Source organism: Pseudophryne corroboree, chromosome 11 (assembly GCF_028390025.1).
Source record: "Pseudophryne corroboree isolate aPseCor3 chromosome 11, aPseCor3.hap2, whole genome shotgun sequence".
Taxonomy (NCBI): Eukaryota; Metazoa; Chordata; class Amphibia; order Anura; family Myobatrachidae; genus Pseudophryne; species Pseudophryne corroboree.
The window spans coordinates 178,375,630-178,393,003 of record NC_086454.1 but is presented as its reverse complement, the minus strand read 5'-3'; the positions used below and the strand labels follow the sequence as shown (position 1 = coordinate 178,393,003).

At 37.0% G+C, this 17,374-nt stretch overlaps 10 non-coding genes across 10 annotated transcripts; all 10 read left to right on the top strand.

Moving 5' to 3' along the window:
- The first annotated feature begins 4,699 nt into the window (after positions 1 to 4,699).
- On the top strand, positions 4,700 to 4,781 carry TRNAS-UGA (transfer RNA serine (anticodon UGA)). Its single transcript has one exon. It is a non-coding gene; the product is annotated as a tRNA-Ser (tRNA).
- Positions 4,782 to 5,861: 1,080 nt separating this feature from the next.
- TRNAS-UGA (transfer RNA serine (anticodon UGA)) lies at positions 5,862 to 5,943 on the top strand. Its single transcript has one exon. It is a non-coding gene; the product is annotated as a tRNA-Ser (tRNA).
- Positions 5,944 to 6,812: 869 nt separating this feature from the next.
- Positions 6,813 to 6,894, top strand: TRNAS-UGA (transfer RNA serine (anticodon UGA)). Its single transcript has one exon. It is a non-coding gene; the product is annotated as a tRNA-Ser (tRNA).
- Positions 6,895 to 7,763: 869 nt separating this feature from the next.
- TRNAS-UGA (transfer RNA serine (anticodon UGA)) lies at positions 7,764 to 7,845 on the top strand. Its single transcript has one exon. It is a non-coding gene; the product is annotated as a tRNA-Ser (tRNA).
- Positions 7,846 to 8,925: 1,080 nt separating this feature from the next.
- On the top strand, positions 8,926 to 9,007 carry TRNAS-UGA (transfer RNA serine (anticodon UGA)). The gene has a single exon. It is a non-coding gene; the product is annotated as a tRNA-Ser (tRNA).
- A 1,080-nt stretch (positions 9,008 to 10,087) lies between these two features.
- TRNAS-UGA (transfer RNA serine (anticodon UGA)) lies at positions 10,088 to 10,169 on the top strand. Its single transcript has one exon. It is a non-coding gene; the product is annotated as a tRNA-Ser (tRNA).
- A 2,070-nt stretch (positions 10,170 to 12,239) lies between these two features.
- On the top strand, positions 12,240 to 12,321 carry TRNAS-UGA (transfer RNA serine (anticodon UGA)). The gene has a single exon. It is a non-coding gene; the product is annotated as a tRNA-Ser (tRNA).
- A 1,120-nt stretch (positions 12,322 to 13,441) lies between these two features.
- Positions 13,442 to 13,523, top strand: TRNAS-UGA (transfer RNA serine (anticodon UGA)). Its single transcript has one exon. It is a non-coding gene; the product is annotated as a tRNA-Ser (tRNA).
- A 1,120-nt stretch (positions 13,524 to 14,643) lies between these two features.
- Positions 14,644 to 14,725, top strand: TRNAS-UGA (transfer RNA serine (anticodon UGA)). Its single transcript has one exon. It is a non-coding gene; the product is annotated as a tRNA-Ser (tRNA).
- Positions 14,726 to 15,635: 910 nt separating this feature from the next.
- TRNAS-UGA (transfer RNA serine (anticodon UGA)) lies at positions 15,636 to 15,717 on the top strand. The gene has a single exon. It is a non-coding gene; the product is annotated as a tRNA-Ser (tRNA).
- The last annotated feature ends 1,657 nt before the right edge of the window (positions 15,718 to 17,374 follow it).

The following is a 17,374-nucleotide window of genomic DNA, read 5'->3' as shown; positions in this document are numbered from 1 at the left end:
TGTTTAATTTACAATCAGCAATGAATTTTTCAGGGTCAACACTGGAGGGCAAACATGCCCTCAGCACTGTCCGCCATTCTTTGTTGGTGGGTTCTGTGGCGTTTCCTAGTTCTTTAATAAACTTTTGACATTTGACTAGATTTTTCCTAGGATCAGGAAATTCAGACACAATTGATCTCAATTCGGTCCGGGACCAGAGACAGCGCATTGCACTGTCCTTGACGGGAATGATTCCCTGATCGTCAGTCTTCCCATTGGGGACTGAGATCACCCTGGCCAGATCGAGCTCAGTTACATCATCTTGTGTTGGTCTTATATTTTGGGGTACATCTGTTTGTGTGTGATATAAAACATTGTACGTACCTGTGGACACGACCTCACCTGACCCTCCGTTAGGGGGTTTGATTATTGCCTTTACCAATTTGGTCGCGTCCACCTGGATGGCTTTTGTGATGGTTGCTGGAAGAGGTGCTGACATCATTCTGGGCTCACTTTCTTGTTTGTATTCCTGAGGGAAGTTTGACATGGGGTGCAACTTGCATAGGTTAATAGTTGTACATTCAACAGTATTACAATAATCATTGTTACAGTTATTACACTTATTCTTATAATCTATAGTACAGTTGCTAAGAGCGTTTTTATTGTTCAACCTTGTGCTTTTCTCCGCAATCATAATCCTCCCCGATGCCATGTCTCTCCTCTCAAGATAAGATTCAGAAAAGTCAATTGAATCTCTTTGTAATTCACCTTCCTGTTGCCCTAACTGCACATAATCATAATGTTTACTTCGTCTCTTTGTTGGTTCAATGAGACATATCCTCCTCCTTAAATTTTGTAACACGTCTGGACTGAAGCTACCTATTCTTGGGACTTTGTCCCTGTCTTGTACAGTCATTCTCTCCCATTCATCACATAAAGATTCTGTGTGACTTCCGTATTTTTCACACATGATGTACCTTGCCGACCCAACGGGTCGGTTCTCTGAATCAACCCGAACCGAGGTTGATCGCCCCCTACCTGAACAACTGGCCCCCATAATTCTGCAGGTGTTGCTTATTCCTCCTTGGATCTTTATCTCAAGGTTTTCAGCGAACCCTTACAAACAAACCAAGATGTCCTGGGCAGGCCGGCGGTGGCGGTTTACCAAGTACCCCACTTACTTCTCGCCCACGTTGGCCAGTACTGCAATAACTGTAACCAGAGCTGCTGTACCCAACCCAGGGCCCCTGTGAACCTTCTGTTTACTGGAACATATGAGGGTTACCCGAAGGACACTTACTCTTTCCAGTAAAGTTGGGGTTGTTAGATAGTTCCTGAGTGACCAGCGAACTTCCCTTTAAAAATAAAAAATTACACAAATCACGTCAGAATGTACAGATAGCGTTTGTGACCACTTTACTCTAATGGTATTAGGTCAGATTACTAACTACTGCACACAATTACGTGCGGTCCAATCGTTCAGTACATAAGCACTACTTGTCATGTACTGAAAGATCAATGGAATCGATGTTTCCGGCCGCGATTCCTTCAGCAAGAGCTTATGGCCTATATGGGTTCTGCACCAACGCCCCCAGGGGTTGTGCCACTGGACTTTTATAGCGGACCTCTTTGTCTATTTTACCTGTTACCTTATGACCTCCTGGTCTGTTACCGTCTGTTAATGACCTCCTGGTCTGTTACCTTATGACCTCCTGGTCTGTTACCTTATGACCTCCTGGTCTGTTACCTTATGGTCCGCTATACTCTAATGCTCAAATATTATTTAACCAAGGATGCCTCCCTAGCCACCGTATATGTCACTTACACGTGTGTCCCTTGACGAGTACCCGACTTTCCTTTTGGTTCAACCTCTTAAGTTATATAAACTTATGTAATAAAAACACACTCACTCAACACATGTACACTTTGTTTCTATACCTATTTCTGCGCAGAAATTGTCTTCAGTCCAACTGTGTTACCAATTAGGAGCAGGATCTGTTAAACTAAATTTCAGATTTTTCCAAAAATAGATTTGCGTTATTTACCGCGTCGCGTTACTTATCGCCTTTGCGCTAATTATCGCTTTGCGCTAATTCAACTTTTCGTGACTTGAGCTACGTTGCGTAACCAGACGCTACGTTGCGTAATGTACGCTGCGTGCGTCTGCCGTTTGGATTGCGTACGCAAGTCTTTTGTTAGGGACACGTGTACGCAAAACAAAGATCCACCGTAACACAATTTCTACCTTTATCAATGTAGGTGATCCCTGATCATCTACCGCACACCACACTGACTGTCTTATCTCCTAGACAAACCGTGTGTTGTTCTATACTTTAACTATTACCTCTACTATGAAATAACAGCAAATCTCTTTTAGCACTTTCTATCAACTATAAAACTTGGCAAACAGGAATAGTGATATACGAAATTTGAAAAAGAAATGCAGATAAATGTATGCGTGCGTGTATACGTAAGACAGAAGAGAAATAAAACAGTTTTAAAAGACACAAGCGTTTTGTTCTTACTTCCGGTTCCCGGATTCCTTCAGCACTCTTTATCTAAGCGAAGCAGACGCTTATCCCGTCAGCACTGCGAGACAACCTCCCACCCTTTGCTGGGGGGATAATGTCTGCTGATCTACCTAGTGCAGATATGAGAAGGATAGGACGAGCCCCCAATTGACAATGCTAAATTCCCTTGTCGTATAAACAACCCTTTATGAAGTCTAAGAACACTGTACGCTGTTTACTTAAGAAGTACCGTAATGGTACGCTAGTTGCGTAACGATCGCTCAGCCGTAGGCGAGACGCTCAAGCGTCACGTTCGCTCACGGCCCAGTGATCACAGGATACGTTATTGGCTATGACTAGAGTAATGATTCGCTATGGCGTAGCGGACGCTCGAGACCACGAGGAGATCACCAGCGGCGCAGACGCTCACAACGCTATACCTTTATGTCTAAACCTTATACCAATGAAATACACGGAATACCTTAATGTGAATACAGGGTGTAAGTGCAACCTTGTGTAACCTGACTAACTACAAAGCTGCTTGAGCGTCACCGACGCTCAAGTGAACACTTAACACTATAGGAAATACACAGATACTGGTTTAGGGTCCAAAGCCTATTAACTGTATTATATCTAGTATACTTGTAAAAAGGGGATAACAGTACAAATGATACACTACAATATAACAAAGACTTCCTAACCAAAATACAATACTATCTAATACAATACAATACTAGTCTAGGGGAGATACGAGAGAAAGAGAAGGGAAAGAGAGAGAGAGAGAGAGACGGAGAGAGATGAGAGAGATTGGCTCACAGAAAGACAATGAATACGGAGAGAAACTTACGCACAGGGTAAACGATCGCATGCGCCTGGACATCCAGCACCCGATTTTCAGCAATGAGAACCGTTGAAGAGTGAGAGCTGGATGTGGTCGGCCTGCCTATTTATGCCCCACACACAATGCAATCTCATAGTCCCTACAATCCCATTGTCCATTGGATGAAGGAATTCGACCCTGTATCACAACAAAAGGTCATAGGTTGATTCATACAGGTGGGCTGTGACGATTTCAAACAGCTCAGGTGGGTGGGGAACTAGGTTTCCCGCCGCATACCTGAGTATGAGTAAATAGTAGAAATGGACATAAACTTCTTATGTCCATAACTATTCGCACGAGCGATTAATACGCTCCAAACCAACACCGGAATATTGCTAATTAAATACTCTTCCGATGGGTACCAAACACTGCTGTATGATTCCTGTTAGACCCTTCGTACAATACAAAGAGGGATTACTTTAAACAGGGACCTTCTATATTAACCAAACTTTCAGAAACTATCAAAGGGATCATGATCTATAAACTACATTAATTGTGAAAATATGTAACGAATGAGTCGCACGCTACGACTACATAAACTCTACCGTAAATACGCATACCGCGCCTGCGAGTGCACGCTATTGCGGGTATGCGCCTTCACGGGAGAGCGTACGCATGCGCAGCACGGACCAGTGTGCGGTGCAAATATGGCAACGTGTATGGGGATATTTTTCTGACTTTGACAATGCTGATTCTTTCTATCTGGATTTACAGCTGTAGAGATGTAATGAAAGGTAAGAAAAAATGTCTGGTAATCAACAAACTATTAATTGTGCAGTGTCAGTTATTATAATTCCAAACTTTATTAAGGAATTGACCATAGGTTCTCAAACTCAGTCCTCAGGACCCCACACAGTGCATGTTTTGCAGGTATCCCAGCAGGTGTACAGGTGTATTAATTACTCACTGACACATTTTAAAAGGTCCACTTGTGGAGCTAATTATTTATTTGTGGTTCTGTGAGGAGACCTGCAAAACATGCACTGTGTGGGGTTCTGAGGACCGAGTTTGAGAACCTGTGGAATAGACCAATGGTAAACCTAATATATTTTAAATGATTATTATTTGATAAAATGTCCGTAAAATGTACAATACAGTTCATGAGCACTAGTGTTGGCATGGTGTGATGTTAAAGGCTCTGATTTCTAATTAATTTAGTACAAGATCAAAAGTCCTTGACACCTAAATTTGACATTAAACTATACTAGCTATTATATTTCACAAAGTTTATATAGTAATATTGAAGCAAATGAAAATAAAATGCATCAGCTATTGCTGCCAACAGGAAATATGTTTTGATTTCCACGTAGCACCATCCAATCAAGGTCAGGTAGTTGTGGCCGAGTGGTTAAGACGATGGACTTGAAATCCATTGGGGTTTCCCCGCGCAGGTTCAAATTCTGCCAGCTACGTACTGCTTTTTATGCATGTAGAAATCTAAGCTCATTTGTCCTTGATAACTTTATTTTCCATTAAACTAAAGTAGCTTTTACATTTTCCAAAGTTTAACTTAATGTAAAAGCTACCAAAAAATGAAAACATTGATTTTGCACACAGCTTGTCAGTGAAACAACATTAAGGTAGTTGTGGCCGAGTGGTTAAGGTGATGGACTTGAAATCCATTTGCTTTTCAAGCTGGTTTAAAAACGAAATGCATTCAAGATGAAGAGAATCAAAGCATGTTATGTTTAAGAATTGAGTTATCAATCTCAACTTAGTTCACCTACATATATATCCTGTTTTACAATGGACTTCTTTTTAAACCAGATAATCTCAGACAGTGTCTTCCTGCATTCTATGAACATGCTTGTGACCTTGTATAAATGATTCCCAGTGGCAACTTGTGCATGCAGATTCTTTCTATCTGGATTTACAGCTGTAGAGATGTTATGAAAGGTAAGAAAAAATGTATGGTAATCAACAAACTATTAATTGAGCAGTGTCAGTTGTTATAATTCCAAACTTTATTAAGGAATTGACCATAGGTTCTCAAACTCAGTCCTCAGGACCCCACACAGTGCATGTTTTGCAGGTAACCCAGCAGGTGCACAGGTGTATTAATTACTCACTGACACATTTTAAAAGGTCCACTTGTGGAACTAATTATTTACTTGTGGTTCTGTGAGGAGACCTGCAAAACATGCACTGTGTGGGGTTCTGAGGACCGAGTTTGAGAACCTGTGGAATAGACCAATGGTAAACCTAATATATTTTAAATGATTATTATTTGATAAAATGTCCGTAAAATGTACAATACAGTTCATGAGCACTAGTGTTGGCATGGTGTGATGTTAAAGGCTCTGATTTCTAATTAATTTAGTACAAGATCAAAAGTCCTTGACACCTAAATTTGACATTAAACTATACTAGCTATTATATTTCACAAAGTTTATATATTAATATTGAAGCAAATGAAAATAAAATGCATCAGCTATTGCTGCCAACAGGAAAAAAAATTTGATTTCCACGTAGCACCATCCAATCAAGGTCAGGTAGTTGTGGCCGAGCGGTTAAGGCGATGGACTTGAAATTCATTGGGGTTTCCCCGCGCAGGTTCAAATTCTGCCAGCTACGTACTGCTTTTTATGCATGTAGAAATCTAAGCTCATTTGTCCTTGATAACTTTACTTTCCATTAAACTAAAGTAGCTTTTACATTTTCCAAAGTTTAACTTAATGTAAAAGCTACCAAAAAATGAAAACATTGATTTTGCACACAGCTTGTCAGTGAAACAACATTAAGGTAGTTGTGGCCGAGTGGTTAAAGTGATGGACTTGAAATCCATTTGCTTTTCAAGCTGGTTTAAAAACGAAATGCATTCAAGATGAAGAGAATCAAAGCATGTTATGTTTAAGAATTGAGTTATCAATCTCAACTGAGCTCACCTACATATATATCCTTTTTTACAATGGACTTCTTTTTAAACCAGATAATCTCAGACAGTGTATTCCTGCATTCTATGTACATGCTTAAGACCTTGTATAAATGATTCCCAGTGGCAACTTGTGCATGCAGATTCTTTCTATCTGGATTTACAGCTGTAGAGATGTAATGAAAGGTAAGAAAAAATGTCTGGTAATCAACAAACTATTAATTGTGCAGTGTCAGTTGTTATAATTCCAAACTTTATTAAGGAATAGACCAATGAAAAACCTAATATATTTTAAATGATTATTATTTGATAAAATGTCCGTAAAATGTGCAATATGGTTCATGAGCACTGGTGTTGGCATGGTGTGATGTTAAAGGCTCTGATTTCTAATTAATTTAGTACAAGATCAAAAGTCCTTGACACCTAAATTTGACATTAAACTATACTAGCTATTATATTTCACAAAGTTTATATATTAATATTGAAGCAAATGAAAATAAAATGCATCAGCTATTGCTGCCAACAGGAAAAAAAATTTGATTTCCACGTAGCACCATCCAATCAAGGTCAGGTAGTTGTGGCCGAGCGGTTAAGGCGATGGACTTGAAATTCATTGGGGTTTCCCAGCGCAGGTTCAAATTCTGCCAGCTACGTACTGCTTTTTATGCATGTAGAAATCTAAGCTCATTTGTCCTTGATAACTTTATTTTCCATTAAACTAAAGTAGCTTTTACATTTTCCAAAGTTTAACTTAATGTAAAAGCTACCAAAAAATGAAAACATTGATTTTGCACACAGCTTGTCAGTGAAACAACATTAAGGTAGTTGTGGCCGAGTGGTTAAAGTGATGGACTTGAAATCCATTTGCTTTTCAAGCTGGTTTAAAAACGAAATGCATTCAAGATGAAGAGAATCAAAGCATGTTATGTTTAAGAATTGAGTTATCAATCTCAACTGAGCTCACCTACATATATATCCTTTTTTACAATGGACTTCTTTTTAAACCAGATAATCTCAGACAGTGTATTCCTACATTCTATGTACATGCTTAAGACCTTGTATAAATGATTCCCAGTGGCAACTTGTGCATGCAGATTCTTTCTATCTGGATTTACAGCTGTAGAGATGTAATGAAAGGTAAGAAAATATGTCTGGTAATCAACAAACTATTAATTGTGCAGTGTCAGTTGTTATAATTCCAAACTTTATTAAGGAATAGACCAATGAAAAACCTAATATATTTTAAATGATTATTATTTGATAAAATGTCCGTAAAATGTGCAATATGGTTCATGAGCACTGGTGTTGGCATGGTGTGATGTTAAAGGCTCTGATTTCTAATTAATTTAGTACAAGATCAAAAGTCCTTGACACCTAAATTTGACATTAAACTATACTAGCTATTATATTTCACAAAGTTTATATATTAATATTGAAGCAAATGAAAATAAAATGCATCAGCTATTGCTGCCAACAAGAAAAATGTTTTGATTTCCACGTAGCACCAGCCAATAAAGGTCAGGTAGTTGTGGCCGAGTGATTAAGGCGATGGACTTGAAATCCATTGGGGTTTCCCCACGCAGGTTCAAATCCTGCCAGCTATGTACTGCTTTTTATGCATGTAGAAATCTAAGCTAATTTGTCCTTGATAACTTTATTTTCCATTAAACTAAAGTAGCTTTTACATTTTCCAAAGTTTAACTTAACGTAATAGCTACCAAAAAATGAAAACATTGATTTTGCACACAGCTTGTCAGTGAAACAACATTAAGGTAGTTGTGGCTGAGTGGTTAAGGTGATGGACTTGATATCCATTTGCTTTTCAAGCTGGTTTAAAAACTAAATGCATTCAAGATGAAGAGAATCAAAGCATGTTATGTTTAAGAATTGAGTTATCAATCTCAGCTTAGCTCACCTACATATATATCCTGTTTTACAATGGACTTCTTTTTAAACCAGATAATCTCAGACTGTGTATTCCTGCATTCTATGTACATGCTTAAGACCTTGTATAAATGATTCCCAGTGGCAACTTGTGCTATCTGATTCTTTCTATCTGGATTTACAGCTGTAGAGATGTAATGAAAGGTAAGAAAAAATGTCTGGTAATCAACAAACTATTAATTGTGCAGTGTCAGTTATTATAATTCCAAACTTTATTAAGGAATTGACCATAGGTTCTCAAACTAAGTCCTCGGGACCCCACACAGTGCATGTTTTGCAGGTAACCCAGCAGGTGCACAGGTGTATTAATTACTCACTGACACATTTTAAAAGGTCCACTTGTGGAGCTAATTATTTATTTGTGGTTCTGTGAGGAGACCTGCAAAACATGCACTGTGTGGGGTTCTGAGGACCGAGTTTGAGAACCTGTGGAATAGACCAATGGTAAACCTAATATATTTTAAATGATTATTATTTGATAAAATTTCCGTAAAATGTACAATACAGTTCATGACCACTAGTGTTGGCATGGTGTGATGTTAAAGGCTCTGATTTCTAATTAATTTAGTACAAGATCAAAAGTCCTTTACACCTAAATTTGACATTAAACTATACTAGCTATTATATTTCACAAAGTTTATATATTAATATTGAAGCAAATGAAAATAAAATGCATCAGCTATTGCTGCCAACAGGAAAAATGTTTTGATTTCCACGTAGCACCACTCAATCAAGGTCAGGTAGTTGTGGCTGAGTGGTTAAGGCAATGGACTTGAAATCCATTAGGGTTTCCCCGCGCAGGTTCAAATCCTTCCAGCTACGTACTGCTTTTTATGCATGTAGAAATCTAAGCTCATTTGTCCTTGATAACTTTATTTTCCATTAAACTAAAGTAGCTTTTACATTTTCCAAAGTTTAACTTAATGTAAAAGCTACCAAAAAATGAAAACATTGATTTTGCACACAGCTTGTCAGTGAAACAACATTAAGGTAGTTGTGGCCGAGTGGTTAAGGTGATGGACTTGAAATCCATTTGCTTTTCAAGCTGGTTTAAAAACGAAATGCATTCAAGATGAAGAGAATCAAAGCATCTTATGTTTAAGAATTGAGTTATCAATCTCAGCTGAGCTCACCTACATATATATCCTGTTTTACAATGGACTTCTTTTTAAACCAGATAATCTCAGACAGTGTCTTCCTGCATTCTATGAACATGCTTGTGAGCTTGTATAAATGATTCCCAGTGGCAACTTGTGCATGCAGATTCTTTCTATCTGGATTTACAGCTGTAGAGATGTAATGAAAGGTAAGAAAAAATGTCTGGTAATCAACAAACTATTAATTGTGCAGTGTCAGTTGATATAATTCCAAACTTTATTAAGGAATAGACCATAGGTTCTCAAACTCAGTCCTCAGGACCCCACACAGTGCATGTTTTGCAGGTAACCCAGCAGGTGCACAGGCGTATTAATTACTCATTGACACATTTTAAGAAGTCCACTTGTGGAGCTAATTATTTACTTGTGGTTCTGCGAGGAGACCTGCAAAACATGCACTGTGTGGGGTTCTGAGGACCGAGTTTGAGAACCTGTGGAATAGACCAATGAAAAACCTAATATATTTTAAATGATTATTATTTGATAAAATGTCCGTAAAATGTACAATACAGTTCATGAGCACTGATGTTGGCATGGTGTGATGTTAAAGGATCTGATTTCTAATTAATTTAGTACAAGATCAAAAGTGCTTGACACCTAAATTTGACATTAAACTATACTAGCTATTATATTTCACAAAGTTTATATATTAATATTGAAGCAAATGAAAATAAAATGCATCAGCTATTTCTGCCAACAGGAAAAATGTTTTGATTTCCACGTAGCACCATCCAATCAAGGTTAGGTAGTTGTGGCCGAGTGGTTAAGGCGAGGGACTTGAAATCCATTGGTGTTTCCCCGCGCAGGTTCAAATCCTGCCAGCTACGTACTGCTTTTTAAGCATGTAGAAATCTAAGCTCATTCGTCCTTGATAACTTTATTTTCCATTAAACTAAAGTAGCTTTTACATTTTCCAACGTTTAACTTAACGTAAAAGCTACCAAAAAATTAAAACATTGATTTTGCACACAGCTTGTCAGTGAAACAACATTAAGGTAGTTGTGGCCGAGTGGTTAAGGTGATGGACTTGAAATCCATTTGCTTTTCAAGCTGGTTTAAAAACGAAATGCATTCAAGATGAAGAGAATCAAAGCATGTTATGTTTAAGAATTGAGTTATCAATCTCAGCTTAGCTCACCTACATATATATCCTGTTTTACAATGGACTTCTTTTTAAACCAGATAATCTCAGACAGTGTATTCCTGCATTCTATGTACATGCTTAAGACCTTGTATAAATGATTCCCAGTGGCAACTTGTGCATGCAGATTCTTTCTATCTGGATTTACAGCTGTAGAGATGTAATGAAAGGTAAGAAAAAATGTCTGGTAATCAACAAACTATTAATTGTGCAGTGTCAGTTGTTATAATTCCAAACTTTATTAAGGAATAGACCATTGAAAAATCTAATATATTTTAAATGATTATTATTTGATAAAATGTCCGTAAAATGTGCAATATGGTTCATGAGCACTGGTGTTGGCATGGTGTGATGTTAAAGGCTCCAATTTCTAATTAATTTAGTACAAGATCAAAAGTCCTTGACACTTATATTTGACCCTTAAACTATACTAGCTATTATATTTCACAAAGTTTATATATTAATATTGAAGCAAATTAAAATAAAATGCATCAGATATTTCTGCCAACAGGAAAAATGTTTTGATTTCCAAGTAGCACCATCCAATCAAGGTCAGGTATATGTGGCCAAGTGGTTGAGGCAATGGGCTTGAAATCCATTGGGGTTTCCACGCGCAGGTTCAAATCTTGCCATCTACGTACTGCTTTTTATGCATGTAGAAAGCTAAGCTCATTTGTCCTTGATAACTTTATTTTCCATGAAACTAATGTAGCTTTTACATTTCCCAAAGTTTAACTTAATGTAGAAGCTACCAAAAAAGGAAAACATTGATTTTGCACACAGCTTGTTAAAGAAACAACATTAAGGTAGCTGTGGTAGCTTAAGGCGATGGACTTGAAATCCATTGGGGTATCCCTGCACAGGTTCAAATCCTGTCAGCTACGTTTGCTTTTCAAGCTGGTTTAAAAACTAAATGCATTCAAGATGAAGAGAATCAAAGCATGTTATGTTTAAGAATTGAGATATCAATCTCAGCTTAGCTCACCTACACATATATCCTGTTTTACAATGGACTTCTTTTTTTAAACCAGATAATCTCAGACAGTGTCATCCTGCATTCTATGTACATGATTGTGACCTTGTATAAATGTTTCCCAGTGGCAACTTGTGCATGCAGATTCTTTCTATCTGGATTTACAGCTGTAGAGATGTAATGAAAGGTAAGAAAAAATGTCTGGTAATCAACAAACTATTAATTGAGCAGTGTCAGTTGTTATAATTCCAAACTTTATTAAGGAATTGACCATAGGTTCTCAAACTCAGTCCTCAGGACCCCACACAGTGCATGTTTTGAAGGTAACCCAGCAGGTGCACAGGTGTATTAATTACTCACTGACACATTTTAAAAGGTCCACTTGTGGAACTAATTATTTACTTGTGGTTCTGTGAGGAGACCTGCAAAACATGCACTGTGTGGGGTTCTGAGGACCGAGTTTGAGAACCTGTGGAATAAACCAATGGAAAACCTAATATATTTTAAATGATTATTATTTGATAAAATGTCCGTAAAATGTACAATACAGTTCATGAGCACTAGTGTTGGCATGGTGTGATGTTAAAGGCTCTGATTTCTAATTAATTTAGTACAAGATCAAAAGTCCTTGACACCTAAATTTGACATTAAACTATACTAGCTATTATATTTCACAAAGTTTATTTATTAATATTGAAGCAAATGAAAATAAAATGCATCAGCTATTGCTGCCAACAGGAAAAATGGTTTGATTTCCACGTAGCACCATCCAATCACGGTCAAATAGTTGTGGCCGAGTGGTTAAGGCGATGGATTTGAAATCCATTGGGGTTTCCCCGCACAGGTTCAAATCCTGCCAGCTACGTACTGCTTTTTATGCATGTAGAAATCTAAGCTCATTTGTCCTTGATAACTTTATTTTCCATTAAACTAAAGTAGCTTTTACATTTTCCAAAGTTTAACTTAATGTAAAAGCTACCAAAAAATGAAAACATTGATTTTGCACACAGCTTGTCAGTGAAACAACATTAAGGTAGTTGTGGCCGAGTGGTTAAGGTGATGGACTTGAAATCCATTTGCTTTTCAAGCTGGTTTAAAAACGAAATGCATTCAAGATGAAGAGAATCAAAGCATGTTATGTTTAAGAATTGAGTTATCAATCTCAGCTTAGCTCACCTACATATATATCCTGTTTTACAATGGACTTCTTTTTAAACCAGATAATCTCAGACAGTGTATTCCTGCATTCTATGTACATGCTTAAGACTTTGTATAAATGATTCCCAGTGGCAACTTGTGCATGCAGATTCTTTCTATCTGGATTTATAGCTGTAGAGATGTAATGAAAGGTAAGAAAAAATGTCTGGTAATCAACAAACTATTAATTGTGCAGTGTCAGTTGTTATAATTCCAAACTTTATTAAGGAATAGACCAATGAAATACCTAATATATTTTAAATGATTATTATTTGATAAAATGTCCGTAAAATGTGCAATATGGTTCATGAGCACTGGTGTTGGCATGGTGTGATGTTAAAGGCTCCGATTTCTAATTAATTTAGTACAAGATCAAAAGTCCTTGACACTTATATTTGACCCTTAAACTATACTAGCTATTATATTTCACAAAGTTTATATATTAATATTGAAGCAAATTAAAATAAAATGCATTAGATATTTCTGCCAATAGGAAAAATGTTTTGATTTCCACGTAGCACCGTCCAATCGAGGTCAGGTATATGTGGCCAAGTGGTTGAGGCAATGGGCTTGAAATCCATTGGGGTTTCCCCGCGCAGGTTCAAATCTTGCCATCTACGTACTGCTTTTTATGCATGTAGAAAGCTAAGATCATTTGTCCTTGATAACTTTATTTTCCATGAAACTAATGTAGCTTTTACATTTCCCAAAGTTTAACTTAATGTAGAAGCTACCAAAAAAGAAAAACATTGATTTTGCACACAGCTTGTTAAAGAAACAACATTAAGGTAGCTGTGGCTGAGTGGTTAAGGCGATTGACTTGAAATCCATTGGGGTATCTCTGCACAGGTTCAAATCCTGTCAGCTACGTTTGCTTTTCAAGCTGGTTTAAAAACTAAATGCATTCAAGATGAAGAGAATCAAAGCATGTTATGTTTAAGAATTGAGTTATCAATCTCAGCTTAGCTCACCTACATATATATCCTGTTTTACAATGGACTTCTTTTTAAACCAGATAATCTCAGACAGTGTCTTCCTGCATTCTATGTACATGATTGTGACCTTGTATAAATGTTTCCCAGTGGCAACTTGTGCATGCAGATTCTTTCTATCTGGATTTACAGCTGTAGAGATGTAATGAAAGGTAAGAAAAAATGTCTGGTAATCAACAAACTATTAATTGTGCAGTGTCAGTTGTTATATTTCCAAACTTTATTAAGGAATTGACCATAGGTTCTCAAACTCAGTTCTCAGGACCCCACACAGTGCATGTTTTGCAGGTAACCCAGCAGGTGCACAGGTGTATTAATTACTCACTGACACATTTTAAAAGGTCCACTTGTGGAGCTAATTATTTATTTGTGGTTCTGTGAGGAGACCTGCAAAACATGCACTGTGTGGGGTTCTGAGGACCGAGTTTGAGAACCTGTGGAATAGACCAATGGTAAACCTAATATATTTTAAATGATTATTATTTGATAAAATGTCCGTAAAATGTACAATACAGTTCATGAGCACTAGTGTTGGCATGGTGTGATGTTAAAGGCTCTGATTTCTAATTCATTTAGTACAAGATCAAAAGTCCTTGACACCTAAATTTGACATTAAACTATACTAGCTATTATATTTCACAAAGTTTATATATTAATATTGAAGCAAATGAAAATAAAATGCATCAGCTATTGCTGCCAACAGGAAAAATGTTTTGATTTCCAAGTAGCACCATCCAATCAAGGTCAGGTATATGTGGCCAAGTGGTTGAGGCAATGGGCTTGAAATCCATTGGGGTTTCCCCGCGCAGTTTCAAATCTTGCCATCTACGTACTGCTTTTTATGCATGTAGAAAGCTAAGCTCATTTGTCCTTGATAACTTTATTTTCCATGAAACTAATGTAGCTTTTACATTTCCCAAAGTTTAACTTAATGTAGAAGCTACCAAAAAAGGAAAACATTGATTTTGCACACAGCTTGTTAAAGAAACAACATTAAGGTAGCTGTGGCCGAGTGGCTAAGGTGATGTACTTGAAATCCATTGGGGTATCCCTGCACAGGTTCAAATCCTGTCAGCTATGTTTGCTTTTCAAGCTGGTTTAAAAACGAAATGCATTCAAGATGAAGAGAATCAAAGCATGTTATGTTTAAGAATTAAGTTATCAATCTCAGCTTAGCTCACCTACATATATATCCTGTTTTACAATGGACTTCTTTTTAAACCAGATAATCTCAGACAGTGTATTCCTGCATTCTATGTACATGCTTAAGACTTTGTATAAATGATTCCCAGTGGCAACTTGTGCATGCAGATTGTTTCTATCTGGATTTACAGCTGTAGAGATGTAATGAAAGGTAAGAAAAAATGTCTGGTAATCAACAAACTATTAATTGTGCAGTGTCAGTTGTTATAATTCCAAACTTTATTAAGGAATAGACCAATGAAATACCTAATATATTTTAAATGATTATTATTTGATAAAATGTCCGTAAAATGTGCAATATGGTTCATGAGCACTGGTGTTGGCATGGTGTGATGTTAAAGGCTCCGATTTCTAATTAATTTAGTACAAGATCAAAAGTCATTGACACTTATATTTGACCCTTAAACTATACTAGCTATTATATTTCACAAAGTTTATATATTAATATTGAAGCAAATTAAAATAAAATGCATCAGATATTTCTGCCAATAGGAAAAATGTTTTGATTTCCACGTAGCACCGTCCAATCGAGGTCAGGTATATGTGGCCAAGTGGTTGAGGCAATGGGCTCGAAATCCATTGGGGTTTCCCCGCGCAGGTTCAAATCTTACCATCTACGTACTGCTTTTTATGCATGTAGAAAGCTAAGCTCATTTGTCCTTGATAACTTTATTTTCCATGAAACTAATGTAGCTTTTACATTTCCCAAAGTTTAACTTAATGTAGAAGCTACCAAAAAAGGAAAACATTGATTTTGCACACAGCTTGTTAAAGAAACAACATTAAGGTAGCTGTGGCCGAGTGGTTAAGGCGATGGACTTGAAATCCATTGGGGTATCTCTGCACAGGTTCAAATCCTGTCAGCTACGTTTGCTTTTCAAGCTGGTTTAAAAACAAAATGCATTCAAGATGAAGAGAATCAAAGCATGTTATGTTTAAGAATTGAGTTATCAATCTCAGCTTAGCTCACCTACATATATATCCTGTTTTACAATGGACTTCTTTTTAAACCAGATAATCTCAGACAGTGTCTTCCTGCATTCTATGTACATGATTGTGACCTTGTTTAAATGTTTCCAGTGGCAACTTGTGCATGCAGATTCTTTCTATCTGGATTTACAGCTGTAGAGATGTAATGAAAGGTAAGAAAAAATGTCTGGTAATCAACAAACTATTAATTGTGCAGTGTCAGTTGTTATAATTCCAAACTTTATTAAGGAATTGACCATAGGTTCTCAAACTCAGTCCTCAGGACCCCACACAGTGCATGTTTTGCAGGTAACCCAGCAGGTGCACAGGTGTATTAATTACTCACTGACACATTTTTAAAGGTCCACTTGTGGAGCTAATTATTTACTTGTGGTTCTGTGAGGAGACCTGCAAAACATACACTGTGTGGGGTTCTGAGGACCGAGTTTGAGAACCTGTGGAATAGACCAATGGTAAACCTAATATATTTTAAATGATTATTATTTGATAAAATGTCCGTAAAATGTACAATACAGTTCATGAGCACTAGTGTTGGCATGGTGTGATGTTAAAGGCTCTGATTTCTAATTAATTTAGTACAAGATCAAAAGTCCTTGACACCTAAATTTGACATTAAACTATACTAGCTATTATATTTCACAAAGTTTATATATTAATATTGAAGCAAATGAAAATAAAATGCATCAGCTATTGATGCCAACAGGAAAAAAAAATTGATTTCCACGTAGCACTATCCAATCAAGGTCAGGTATATGTGGCCAAGTGGTTGAGGCAATTGGCTTGAAATCAATTGGGATTTCCTCGCGCAGGTTCAAATCTTACCATCTACGTACTGCTTTTTATGCATGTAGAAAGCTATGCTCATTTGTCCTTGATAACTATATTTTCCATGAAACTAATGTAGCTTTTACATTTCCCAAAGTTTAACTTAATGTAGAAGCTACCAAAAAAGGAAAACATTGATTTTGCATACAGCTTGTTAAAGAAACAACATTAAGGTAGCTGTGGCCGAGTGGTTAAGGTGATGGACTTGAAATCCATTTGCTTTTCAAGCTGGTTTAAAAACGAAATGCATTCAAAATAAAGAGAATCAAAGCATCTTATGTTTAAGAATTGAGATATCAATCTCAGCTTAGCTCACCTACCTATATATCCTGTTTTACAATGGATTTCTTTTTAAACCAGATAATCTCAGACAGTGTCTTCCTGCATTCTATGTACATGATTGTGACCTTGTATAAATGTTTCCCAGTGGCAGCTTGTGCATGCAGATTCTTTCTATCTGGATTTACAGCTGTAGAGATGTAATGAAAGGTAAGAAAAAATGTCTGGTAATCAACAAAATATTAATTGTGCAGTGTCAGTTGTTATAATTCCAAACTTTATTAAGGAATTGACCATAGGTTCTCAAACTCAGTCCTCAGAACCCCACACAGTGCATGTTTTGCAGGTAACCCAGCAGGTGCACAGGTGTATTCATTACTCACTGACACATTTTTTAAGGTCCACTTGTGGAGCTAATTATTTACTTGTGGT